The sequence below is a fragment of the Poromitra crassiceps genome (genome assembly GCF_964638095.1).
Source record: "Poromitra crassiceps genome assembly, chromosome: 4".
Taxonomy (NCBI): Eukaryota; Metazoa; Chordata; class Actinopteri; order Beryciformes; family Melamphaidae; genus Poromitra; species Poromitra crassiceps.
This window is the reverse complement of record NC_139626.1, coordinates 29,944,411-29,958,685: the sequence shown is the minus strand read 5'-3', so window position 1 is coordinate 29,958,685 and position 14,275 is coordinate 29,944,411. Positions and strand designations below refer to the sequence as shown.

Sequence of the window (14,275 nt, the reverse complement as noted above, 5' to 3'; positions counted from 1 at the left end):
GTCTGGTCTCCACTAACGTTAGTGAAAGTGTTGTTATGAATGATATTAAACAACAACACAACACAAATGAACAATTTTTGTCTTCTTTGTCTGTTTTTGTCTTCAACACGTCAGTTTGTGCCGTTCACCGCCATTATAATGTGTGGACCCAGGGGTAACCGGAAGTAAATGTAAAACATCCCCGCTGATTTGGTGTATACCTTTTGTTAAATGAGCAAAACCAAACTCCAAAGAATTATGAGGCCAGCTCCTCTGCTGATAATCTCTACCACACACACACACACACACACACACACACACACACTTTGGAATATCACTTCCCTATTCCCACAGGCCTTGGCTTTGACCCTCATTCCTTCACAACCTCTGGGCATTCCCCTATTTCTGTAGTGTGATTAGAAGGTCTTGGTCTCGTGGGGGAAAGGAGGTGAAAATAATCAGAGCAGAACAGAAAGGGATTTGGAACAGCAGGCTGAATCCACCGAGGGGACCAGTCCAGAAGGAGGCGCCGCTACTACCTTGGCATACAACTAACAATTAGCCGGTCTGATCTGCGTTACATAGTAGGGGTGCTCCAAAAAATCGATTCTTAATGCCACGATTCCTGGATCGATTCTTCTTCGTATTGGAAAAAAAAAGATATATATATATATATATATATATATATATATATATATATATATATATTTTTTTTTTACAGTGCACCTGAACGCAACATGCAAGATACCGGCTGAATAAGTGTCCAAATGTTCATGTCATTCTGGCCAATACTCCACTTCTGTTATAACATTTCAGTCTGGAATATGGAATATCTTTCAATAATCGTTATGACTAAAAGGCTAAAAGTAATCTCATGTGTAAGAAATGACTGTTCTACATTGAAGTAAATATGTAAATAATTTACTTGTTGGTTTTGGATTTTTTTTTAGCTTCAAGAGTGCATTTTTGTTCGTATGACCCTCAACACACAGGCTTTGAGAATCCTGTGCCACTTACTGATACTTATGCTTAAATTAACACACTCATATTGCAAAATGAATTTAGGCCCTGACTAATACTTCAGAAGTTGAATTTGAAGTTCAGCATTAATACATTTGTCATTTTTTGTCTTAGATTTACCTTTGTGTGTTATTGCAATATAAAACTACATAATTGAGAAACGATTCTAGATTCTGGAATCGAGAATCGTTGGAATCGATTCTGGAATCGGATCGTGACCGCAGGAATCGGAATCGGATCAGATCGTGGCTTAGCCGGATCGGAGCACCCCTATTACATAGTTACACCCTTGTGTTTGACATGGCCCAAGGCTAGAAGATCAAAGTTCCATCTGCTGTCTGCAGGGTTAAGAGCGCATCACATTCACAAAAGCACCCGGCAGGAAAGGAAAGCGCCAGGCAAATTTTGTGCAAATCCACAAACGCAACAGGATGTGAGTTTGCATCAGTTCATCGTTTCGCCTCAGAACCAATGTAGACAAACAAGCAGCAGGCCCCGCTGGTCAGCGCAGCTCCCCCCCCCCCCCCCCCCCCCCCCCGACATCATTTGTTGACACAAGAACACAGGCATTATTTGTCATCATTTCCAGGCCATGAGCACAATCAAACACACTTGCCAAGTCTTGTTGGACGAACAGACCTGCACACTCACAGCTAGCTCCCCTTCACAAGTCCAGGGACTGATGGGCCTTCAACTCACAAGACATTCATCTGTCCAATCAGGAGAAAAGCTCCCTGTGCATTCTCTTTGCTAATGAATCTCTGAAGCCTCTTCGCTGTCTGACCTCCTTTCCATGGCAGAAAATACCCCACACAGGAGCCCAATGGAGTTCTACTCTAGTCGTATTGCCATGTGTCAGTTCTTACATCTCTGCAGTCATTAAGCACGAGTACAGGTGGGCGTACATGGAGGATACAGACAAGGCCACAGCTACTACATCCGACGTTAAGGTACTTTCCACAAATGTGGAAAGTACCTTAAGAGCGGCTTTTAGAGGTGTGATTACAGAAAGTGTATGACACCCATGACCAGAACAGCCCTACATTCTGTCATTGTGTTACTTACGGATGGAATTCTAGTGAAAATAATGATCCCCCGTTTGGCTGGGGACCCCCTGGAATTCCCTCGTTTGGCTGGGGACCCCCTGGAACCTCCCCCGTTTGGCTGGGGACCCCCTGGAACCCCCCCAAAGGACCCCACTTGGAGAACCACTGCTCTACATTCCTGTAAACGTGAGAGCAAGTCAACCCGTAGTTCTGAGTCCAAAGCTGGAACCCCCTCGCTTCACTGGTCCTCTGCATGCACATGGAGCTATGGGGGAGGGTTCCCACTTGGGGTGACAGTGACCCCATTTTTGAGTGAGTGAGAGTGTGTGTGCGCGCATGCGTGTGAGAGAGAGAGAGATGATTACAGGGGGGGGCACTGGCTTTTGATTTATGTGGACGTCCCAAACACACAAAGGGGACAGTGTTGTCATTAAAAACAAGAGTGTGTGTCTCTGGGGTACCCGGCCGGCCGGGGAGCACCGGGGGAAAAACAGGGGGGTGGGGACAGCAAGTACAACTGAGGGAATAGGAAGAGACCACAGGGAGATGGGTGGTTGACGTGACATGGCCTTATTTTTGTCCCAATGTTTTTTTGTTTTGTTTTTATTTTTAATTTTTTTTTAAATGAAAAGCCAATAAATAAAAATTCAATTTGTCAAAAAGGTATTTTATATTGGTCAAAACATGCTGCTTTATGTCAACATACTGAACATGCATGCAATTTATCACTCACTTTTTCCACAATTTTCAAACCAAACATGAAAAAGCTCATATGGTGTTGTCACAATATATCGTGTCCCCAGCACGTTCCACAAACTTTAAACTTGAATAAAACGAAGAAAAAATAAATGGCACTCTGCTCAACAAAGTACAGAATGATGACACAGACGTCCATCTGTGAGTCTGCTCTTTTCAAAGACCAGGCATAACATTTTCAGTCATTTCTGATTAAAAAGATTTTGGCCCAGAAATATGCATAATAGTGTGACACTATATTATGATATTTAAACGGGCAATTGTTTGGCTAGCCTTGGGGAGGAGGGGTCCTTGTTCAATGAGGCAGTATACAAAACCTCCCAGAAGTACATGGAAGGCTAACCGGGTGAGGGGAGGGGAGTAGTCTATTGTCCCCCCCCCCCCCCCAATAAATCAATACAAAAAGTGTCTTTTGGCTTTTTAGATAAAAATGCCAAAGATAATAAATTAGCTTTTTTGTCATTATTACTTTCAAAGCTATCCTACCATGTTGCAGTGTGGTGGGTATGATGTTAGCATGCCGGCATTTAACCACAAGGCACAATGGTATGCTACATGCATGAAACCTCATATGGTGTGACTGGTTTCTCTTGTCACTCCATACGATTCATTAGTCACACCATATGATATGAACTGTATTTTCTGACACAGAATACTTTTATTTTAATTTGAGCCGACATAGGGACATCGCATAGGCAGCCATCGTCTGTTATTTTACCGGTAGCTCAGGTTCTAGACCACCTAGGACCTTGATTCCAGTGGCTAATCCCACATTTCAAGGACTTCCTGTATGTGTATGCGTGTGTGTGTGTGTGTGTGTGTGTGTGTGTGTGGGTGTGTGTGTGCGGGCGCGCGCGCAGAATTTTGTCCGGCCACAGCTATGCCGTGTTAGGTGCGATCGGGCTGAAACTTGCAGGAAGTGTAAAGAGCACCCCTATGGGTGACCTGACGGAGCAGATTTTTTAATTAGGTGATTGCCCTAATTACCTAATGATGTGATGCCATCAGTGATGTCATCCTTCCTGGTGCCAATAGAGCAGGCGAGGCCACACAGCAGTCGAGCTGTGGGCGCGGCCGCGTAGCGTGCGAGATTGCTAGTCAATTATAAAAAATAGTTGGAGATTCATTTTCTGTCTACCATCTACTCATCCCAGATTGGGACAAACACCATGAACAGAATAACTGGCAAATTCTTCAGCTCTGACTTACAGGGCTTAAAATAGGCGCAATCATGAGCAGACTGAAGATAACAGTAGAAGTGGCAGTAAACAGTCTAATTAGAAGGGTGGACTTGACAAAGAGGAAAACTTACTGTATGTATAACATCATCTTTTTTTCCCCTACACACGACAATACATATCCTCCCACAGGAAATACTTTACTTTACTTTACTTTATTGTATTTAGCAGACGCTTTTATCCAAAGCGACGTACAGAACATGATAAGAACATAGAATAAAAGAACATAGTCAATATAAAAGTGCATAACAGTATACAAAACACGGTGTGCAAACTGCATTCAAATTCAACTATCAAGCCGCACATTCAGCAACATCCAAACAATAACAATGTATAAAAGTCAGCATCAAGCCATTCATTCCACATCATACAGCAATAACATTCAACCAAAACTAATATAATTTCCATTCACATCCTTCTTAATCAATTTGATAGTGAACATAAAAGAGATGGGTCTTGAGTCTTTTTTTGAAGATGGGGAACGATTCTGCGGAACGGATGGAGTGGGGCAAATCGTTCCACCACCGAGGGACCACAGAGGAGAACAGACCGCTCCGTGACATGGGACTAGTTGGAGGGGGTAGTACCAGGAGTCTTTCATTCGCGGAGCGAAGTGAGCGGGATGGGGTGTAGAGATGGATGAGTGAGCTCAGGTAGGCAGGTGCTGTATTTGTTGCAATTTTGTAGACGAGTGACAAGGCTTTAAATTTGATGCGGGCAGCTACGGGGAGCCAGTGGAGGGAAATGAGCAGGGGTGTGATGTGTGCTCTTTTGGGTTGGTTGAAAACAGTTCGAGCTGCCGTATTTTGGATCAACTGAAGGGGTTTGAATGTACTTGCGGGGAGGCCAGCCAGAAGGGTGTTACAGTAGTCAATCCGAGAAAAAACCAGTGCCTGAACCAGAAGTTGACAGGTGTGAGTAGATAGATAAGGTCTAATTTTCCTGATATTGTAGAGGGTGAATCTGCATGACCGAGCGATTGAGGCGACATGAGTTTTATGGGAGAGTTGGTTATCGATTATGACACCTAGGTTTCTGGCAGAGTGTACAGGTACAAGTTGAGTTGGTCCGAGGTTGATGTTGAGTTGCTGATGTATGGAGTGATTGGCTGGGATGATGATGAGTTCTGTCTTAGCAAGGTTGAGTTGGAGATGGCGTTTACTCATCCAAGCGGAGATGTCAGCAAGGCAATCAGAGATACGTGATGAGGCTGTGGGGTCATTGGGTGGAAAGGATAGGAAGAGCTGGGTGTCGTCAGCATAGGAGTGGTAATGGAAACCATGGGAATGGATGATGGAGCTGAGGAAGATAGTGTAAACTGCAAACAGAGGAGGGCCGAGGACTGAGCCTTGAGGTACTCCTGTGTATAGGTCATGGAGTTTGGACATATCTCCCCTCCAGGAGACTCTAAAGGATCTCCCGGAGAGATATGACTCAAACCAGGAGAGAGCCGCTCCTGAGATGCCAAGCTCTGTCAGTGTGGAGATGAGGAGTTGGTGGTTGACCGTGTCAAATGCTGCCGACAGGTCAAGCAGCAGTAGTGCTGAGGACTGCCCGGCAGCTCTAGCCAGGCGTAATGATTCTGTGACTGTTAGTAGTGCGGTTTCTGTGGAGTGCCCTTGTTTAAATCCCGACTGGTTTGGGTCGTGTAAGTTATTGTCGGAGAGGAATTTGGAGAGCTGGGTGGAGACAGCTCGTTCAAGGATTTTTGATAAAAAGGGCAGGAGAGAGACAGGTCTGTAATTTTCAACCAGGGTGGGATTAAGTGATGCTTTCTTAAGTAGCGGGGTGACACGTGCTTGCTTGAATGCAGAGGGGAAGGTACCAGATGTGAGTGAGGAGTTGATGATTTGCGTTACAGCAGGAATGATTGTGGAGGAGATGGACTGAAGGAGGTTGGATGGGATTGGGTCCAGAGTGCAGGTAGTGGGGCGAGAGTCCATTAAGAGTTTGGAGACTTCCTCCTCTGTTAAGGGGGAAAATGAGGAGAGTGCAGGGCTGTTAATAGGGCGTGGAGAATGAGTATGGGTGGGGCATGAAAACTGGTTGCTGATGGCGGCGATCTTGTCAGTGAAGTAAGTGGCGAACATGTCTGAGGTGATCAGGGTAGAGGGCAGTGGGGGAGGTGGGTTCAATAATGAGTTGAAGGCCATGAACATTTGTCGGGCATCAGTGGCATTGGATATTTTGTTTTGATAGAAGGAGGTTTTTGCTGTTATAAGGCAGGAGGAGAATGATGAGAGAAGGGAATGGTAATTAGTGAGGTCTGAGGGATTTTGGGATTTGGTCCATTTCCTCTCCGCTGATCTGAGGGTTGATCTTTGTGTTCTGATAATGTCAGTGAGCCATGGACTAGGGGGGGTTTTCCGGGCAGGTTTGGTGGTTATGGGGCAGAGGTTATTAATAGCAGTGGAGAGTGCAGAGCAGAGAGTGTCTGTGGCCTCATTGGCTGGGAGTCTACAGAATTCAAGATGTGAGGGCATGGTGAGCATGACTGCAGTGGAGAGTTGAGATGGAGTGACAGTTCGGATACCACGGCGGAAGGAAACGAGCTGTGGGGGGGGTTGGCGGTGATTTTGGAGGGAAACGGTGAATTGAAGAAAAAAGTGATCAGATAGGTGCAGAGGAGTGACAGATGGATCTGATGTCGGGCAGTTACGGGTCATGATGAGGTCGAGGATGTTGCCTGCTTTGTGTGTGGGAGGAGTGGGGATCAGTGTGAGGCCAAAGGAGGATATGAGAGAGATGAAATCAGTTGCCTGGGGTTTGTCTGTGTGGATATTCAAGTCACCCATGACCAGCAGAGGGGTGTCGTTATCTGGGATGGATGAGAGTAAGAGGTCAAGATCAGTAATAAAGTCCTTCAAATTGCTTCCAGGTGGGCGGTATATGACTATGATGTAAATGTTAGTGGGAAAAGAGACTAGGACTGCGTGATATTCAAATGATGAGATATTGTTCAACGGAGAGAGTTGAGTGAATTTCCAGTTTTTTGAAATAAGGATTCCGATACCTCCCCCACGGCCCGTGGGGCGAGGTGTGTGAGAGAAGGTGGAGTCGGTGGAGAGAGCAGCAGGAGTGACTGAATTTTCGGGGCGGATCCATGTTTCGGTGAGGGCGAGTATTTGGAGGTCTGATAGGCTAATGAGGGATTGTATGAACTCAGTTTTATTTGCAGCTGACTGACAGTTCCATAAGCCAAAGGTGAAGGGGGAGTGGGTGAATATGGCAGGTGTGAGTGAGTGGGGGCTCTCAGAGGTAATAGTGATAAGATTGGAATTGTTAGCTGAACGAGCATGGGAGTTTACAGTGGCAGCGCGAGCATTTGATATGCATACAGTGATTTGGCAGGGCAATAGCACAATGTCCAATTTTGACACATACACATTGTCAAGTAATGGAATGGTTATCAGATTATCAAAGTTAGTATAGTTCATCATGTATGGTAAATTCCACAGGTTCCGTTTGATGCTTGTGTGAACTGGAATTCGACAGCTAAACATAGAGAGAGGACAAAATGTTTCAGAGGATGGTGTGGAGGTGATACGTCCTCCTCCCCGCCAGGGGGAGCTGGTGAGAGGATTTGCAACGGAGGAGTGTGTGGGATGTTGACCAGTGTCCAGGTGGGGAGGAGAGGGAGGGGGAGAGGGAGGGCAGAGGTGAACGTGAGCAGCAGGGGCAGACAGTCAAGCAGGTATGGCCGAGTGGACAGCAACAGCGTGACGGAGATTTGCACTGAGCATTTGGACGCCTAGAGAGCTCGGGTGGAGGCCATCTGCAGCGTACAGGGAGGAGCGTTCCCAAAATAAATTGAAATTATGAATGAAAGTAATGCCGTGGGAGATGCAGGACGATTGGAGCCAGTAATGGAGCGCTAACAGACGACTAAATCGCACGTCACCATGACGGAGAGTTGGGATTGGGCCAGACAGATATGTGGATTTTCCACTAGCTGTGAGCAAATCGAAAAGGCGGATGAAGTTTTGTTTTGTTTGTTCGGAATGCTGACGGGCAGTGTCGTTGCAGCCCACATGAAGAATTAGTTTTTTGACAGATGATGGGAGTGAGGCGAGGATGGCGGGGAGTTTATCTATGATTTCAACTGTCGTGGCCCCGGAGAAGCAAAACGTGATGGCGTTAATATAACGAAGATTTTTAATAATAGAGTCGCCGATAATTGCTACTGTTGGAGGGAAAAGCGGAGGCGGGGGTGAGGAACGGTGGTCGGGACCTGTAGACTGATTGGGCTTCAAGGAATTAGCGACCAACCTAACGTTAGTGACCAAACTAACGTTAGCGGCCACTTCCCTCGAACATGGAGAAATACCACAGTGGCCCACCCGTCAAGCACATGGAAGTCCAATAAGGCTTTTTAGACCAGTGGTTCTCAAATGAGGGTCCGGGAAACCCCCAGGTGTCCGTGGCACTTTGCCAGGGGGTCCGCAAAGTTTTCAGGAAAATAAAAATAAAAACTTTTTTGTTGTTGCAAAAGCTTTATAGTTCAACACAAATATTTTATGCTTTAAATCTAAAATGGTTCATGGATTATATTCTAATCTAACAAACGTATCAATTTAAAAGTCGAGCACGTTACCGGAAACAATTAAAAGGATAACACCACTTTTTTGGAAGTTTAGCTCATTTGCCACATCCCCCCAACATAACCAACATACACCATGCCTTACCGGCACTGTCAGCTCAGTTCACAGTGAGCTACAGTCATGAAGTTAGTAATTATCACCATAGAATGGAGGCTAATGGTACAGCTGTTAAAAATCTGCCAAAACACACATCTCACGGCGCCAAAATACATGTTGTGCTTCGGGTACTCACCACACGATGAAATGTTAATCCAAAATGCACATAATCTGTCTTTTTGGAAGGAAAAGAGGTCGGCGGCCATGTTTGGAAAGTAGTGCCGGCTACCTCTTTTCCTTCCAAAAAGACCAATTATGTGCATTTTGGATTAATATTTCATCATGTGGTGAGTACCCGAAGCACAACATGTATTTTGGCGCAGTGAGATGTGTGTTTTGGCAGATTTTTAACAGCTGTACCATTAGCCTCCATTCTATGGCGATAATTACCGTAAATTCCGGACTATAAGGCGCACCGGTATATAAGCCGCAGCAGCAAAATTGACTGTTTTTTACATATATAAGCCGCACCGGACTATAAGCCGCGGGTGTTTTGATGTTTAATTACCATATGTAAGGGTTCGTGCACAGAGAGGAATGTCGGGAAAGAGATGGCTGTTTGGGGAAGCTCCCATTTATTAACATTTCAACAAAATCAGCATTACGGTAGGCTACTATAACAAGCTCCCATTTATTAACATTTCAACAAAATAAATATAAAAAATAAAACAATAATAATAATAATAAAACAATCCTCAAAAGGATAATGTGCTGTAAACAATAAAACAATCCTCAAAAGGATAATGTGCTGTAAACAATAAAACAATTCTCAAAAGGTTAAGGTAAGGTGCAGTAAACAAATTAACTGGAAAACAATAATATAACAATCCTCAAAAGGATAAGGTGCTGTCAACAATCAAACCAGGTACCGTAATCCTTGTCTTCATCTTTTAGGTGAAGGTGCAGCAAACGGCTGTAAACAGAGTCAAAGTCAAGTCACTAATCCTCGTCTTCCTCTTCTTCCTCCGTACTGAAACCAGCAAAGTCCTCAACTTCAGTGTCGGAAACGAACAGGTTCAGGGTGGCTTCGTCAACCACTCTCCTCTCTCCTTCGTTGTCACTCTCAAAACCAAGGAACTCCTCTTCGTCACTGTCGGTGTCGGAATCGAACAGCCTCTGAAGGCGCCCAGCTGTGCCGGCGTCATCATCACGCAGCAGTCCAGCCTTTCGGAACCCGTTGGTGATCGTGGATGTTTTCACACTCCTCCACGCTGTCAGGATCCACTGGCAAACTTGAGCGAAAGTTGCTTTTCGCATGCGACCAGTTTTGGTGAATGATTTATCGCCGCTCGTCATCCACGCCTCCCACTGAACGCGTAGTGCCACTTTGAACGCACGATTGACACTGATGTCAAGTGGCTGCAGATGCTTCGTTGTGCCCCCAGGAATCACAGCTGGAATGGAGTTTGTGGTCTTGATGGCTGCTTTCACGGAATCTGTTATATGAGCCCTCATGCTGTCGAGAACGAGCAGAGCTTTTTTTTGGCGAAAGAATCCTCCAGGGCGCTTGACGTAGCACTCAGCCAGCCACTCCTTCATGACACTTTCCATCATCCACCCTTTCTTGTTGACTCTGAGGCATATCCCACTGGGAATTTTCTCTTTCGGCATCGTAATCCGCTTAAAAATCACCATTGGCGGCAGCTTTACTCCAGATGCAGAGCAGGCCAGAACACAAGTGAAATTCGTTCTCTCGTGCCCAGTGGTTCTCAATGTGATCGACGATTCACCTTTCTTGTTAACAGTCCGAGTGAGTGGCAGGTCGAACGTCAAAGGCACTTCATCCATATTTATGATCTGCTCCGGTTCGATGGAATATTCCTTGATCTTCCTTTGTGTGAATTCGCCGAAGTTTGTGATTTTCTCCTGGTAGTCGGGAGGGAGTTGTTGGCACACAGTAGTTCTGGCCCGGACGGACAGTCCCTTTCGTCTCATGAATCGGAAGCACCAAGATGGGCCACCTATGAAATGTTCAATTTTCATTTCGGTGGCGACTGTTTTGGCCTTCAGTCGGATCTGCACCGTGGAAACGCCTCGGCCGTCTGCTCTCTGGGTCAACACCCAATCTTCAAGGGAATCTTCAAGTTCGGGCCATCTGCTTTTATGACCTCTGAAGGACTTTTTGGTCTTCTTGCACTGAGACAGTTCCTCCTGCTGCGCCTTCCAACGCCTCACCATTGACTCATTGATGCTCAGGGTACGCGCTGCTGCTCTATTTCCCTCTTTTAATGCGAGATAGATAGCTTTCAACTTGAAAGCTGCGTCGTGTGAATTTCTGCGTACCTTCCCCATGGTAAGTGAGAGAGAGTTGCTTCTACTGCTCGTCTTGTTGTGATTCCGGGCTGCTGATTAACTTTGAACCGGTAGGAGTAACCGGTTGATTTCCGCCAATGATGTCAAGTCTTTCATACACAAAGGCAATTCAAGGTGCTTTACAAAAAAATAATCGAAAAAACAAGCAGCAAAGCAATGCACATAAAATGTGCTGATGAAGCTGTGTAACCTGTAAAATCCATCGATTTTGGAGGTCACCGAGTGGCCGTTTGCTTACCGTAATTACCATATGTAAGGGTTCACGCACAGAGGGGATTGTCAGGAAAGAGATGGCTGTTTGAGGAAGCTCCCATTTACCGTATTACCGTAACATTTCAACAAAACAACATAACACAACACCACCTTTGTTTATTTTTACAGTGCACACAGTGTCCGCGGTGTGGTGAAAAGAGGGCAAGAGAGGAAATTAAAACAGAAGTGGATTTATAGTTAGAAAGAGTGCTAAAAAAGAGAGATTTTATTTGTATTTTTTTTTTTTTTTCTGAAAAAATCCATAGATAAGCCGCACCGCTATATAAGCCGCAGGGCCAAAAAACGGGGAAAAAGCCGCGGCTTATAGTCCGGAATTTACGGTACTAACTTCACGACTGTAGCTCACTGTAAACTGAGCGGACAGTGCCGGTAAGGCATGGTGTATCTTGGTTATGTGGGGGGGATGTGGCAAATGAGCTAAACTTCCAAAAAAGTGGTGTATCCCTTTAAGCTTAGCCCAAAATCCCAAATCAGAATGAGGGGGTCCCCGGTATATTTTCTATCTTGTAAGCAAGGGGTCATTGGCTGAAAAACATTTGAGAACCTCTGTTTTAGACACATGAACACATCAAATCATGAGAAATGATCACATGTTGGATAATGACTACCACAAAGTATGTCACACACTGTGTGCCACACAGTGACACTATAACTTCTCATTGCAGCATTGCACAGTTCCTTGCTTGGCAGGTGTGGAAGTATAGAGACACTGCATGAAATAGGCCACGCCTATCACGGGGAAAAAGCTCTGTTCATTTCCACACACCAGCGTCATCTTCCTTGAATTAAACATAGCTAAAAGCTGTTGTGTGGTGGGCTGCGCAGACAACAAATGTAAAAAATCGCCAGTTAAAGTTTTTTTGTACTCCGAGCAAAACAAGGAAGCCATTGAGAATTGGCGAGAAGAAAAATGTGGATCTAGCTGTCAAGGAAGTTGGAGTGTTCATCTTCCGTATATACGATCTTTTTGTGCAGCACGCAAATGCACGCGACATAGGAGAACGCCAGGATTATTGGGGGGGGGGTTCTGTTTCCCCCCATTTTGGGCGTGGCTTCTGAATGATGACACGTTACGTAGTGTCTCTATGGCTAATTAAGCTCGCACACAAAACAAAACAAGGAGCATGGCATAATTGTATTCACTGCTAAATATCATAATCCTCTAATCATAGGCGAGCTTGTCATGTGAAACCTTTCCAATGCACACATTTTCTCAGGCCAACAACAAGAATGGAATCCTTATTAACCCATTGATACCCGATGCAGCATTTGCGTGTATATCCCTCATTTGTGTGTGTGTATCCCTTTAAGACCGTCTTAAAGGGATACACACACAAATGCTGCATCAGGTATCAATGGGTTAATGCTGGGCTGGACGCTTTCGCTTCAGCTGAGCCAGAATACAACAAGCAGCCCTGCGGAAATGAAAGAAGATGTTGCGGTAGATCTTCTGAGTCACGTGACTGGAACTACTTAGCCAAGCGGAAGTCTGATGCCTGTAGAGCAGGAGCCAAAGTCCCTCTGGAGGACAAGTAGTAATGGCAGAGACATAGTCGAATAGGGCTTCGTCCCCTCAATAATGCATGCATTGCATCAAGGGTGCATTATGTGCAACTGCTGTATCGCTGTCATTTTAGTGCACGTTTGAACTTTCCTTATTGTTTTTCCTACATTTTCCAAGCACATGTGATTTCGCACGGCAACACCACAGGTTCATTTTGCTGAACAATTTATGATGGGGGGAATGTTTCAGGAACCAAATGAACAACGCCTTTTAGACGACCCCCTAAAAGCATCCCTGTCGTCATGGCAGGATGGCACAGTTAAAGAGCACGGTGCAGGTTAGAGACCACTTTGCATTAATAATATGTGGGACTGGTATGTAGCAATTAGGATTCTCTTTTGTTTTTTCCCCACACATAGCTGCATCTAGACTGGTTCTTGTAAAGCAGCTGGCACACGCGCCTGAAAGCCCGCAAATCGAATATAATAATAATAATAATAATAATAATACATTTATCTTATATAGCGCTTTTCTAAATACTCAAAGTCGCTTTACAGAATTAAACACACACAGAATTAAATACTTTAATTTGATACATTCATGAAAGGTGGGGACAGTAGGTAGAGTGGAGTGAGGTTAGGAGGAGAAGGCTAGGTTGAAGAGGTGGGTCTTGAGGGCCTGTTTGAAGGATGTTATGGACTTAGATTGACGGATGTGGATGGGGAGAGTGTTCCAGAGGGTGGGTGCGGCAACTGAGAAGGCCCTGTCACCCCAGGTCCGGAGCTTGGTCCTGGGGAACGACAAGCAGTTGGTGTCTCCGGACCTGAGGCTGCAGGTGGGGACGTGGCGGGGGAGGAGATCAGAGAGGTAGGGGGGGGCCAGGTTGTTGAGGGCTTTGTAGGTGGTGAGTAGAATTTTGTAGTTGATCCGGTATTTGACTGGGAGCCAGTGGAGGTTGTGGAGGACGGGAGTGATGTGGTCTCTGCGGCGGGTGGAGGTGAGGAGGCGGGCAGCGGAGATCTGGACGTATTGGAGTTTGTTGATGATTTCTATGATTACATAACACCAGTGACATTTCCTTGGATCATTACCCCCGTACGCCGAGGGTCTGTTTATCCGCCTGAGAGCAGTCTGGAGTCGGGTTACATCGGCTGAGATGGTCGGTCGGGTGCATGCAATCTCTGGTCCTTCAAAATTATATTTCCAAATAGGCGTTATTTTTATAAACTGATTGCCTATTGGGGGTCTACTATGTACGTTTGTCTACTAAAACCATTACAAGTGCCATATTAACCATAGATATTAACCTTTATAGAGCCCAAAATAAACTGTTGCCTTTGGGGGGAGGGGGAATGGCGTCGATTCAGATTTCTCTCCTGCTTGCTTCAATGCTGAAAAGGGCAGTCTTGCCAGATGGTAAATGTTGGAATTATCGTACCAGAGGGTCAA

General features: G+C 45.4%; 1 protein-coding gene across 2 annotated transcripts in view; it reads right to left on the bottom strand.

Annotated features, from left to right (window-relative positions):
- Nucleotides 1-14,275, bottom strand: part of kctd5b (potassium channel tetramerization domain containing 5b) — a 35,028-nt gene that overhangs the window by 16,975 nt on the left and 3,778 nt on the right. The window lies entirely within an intron of this gene.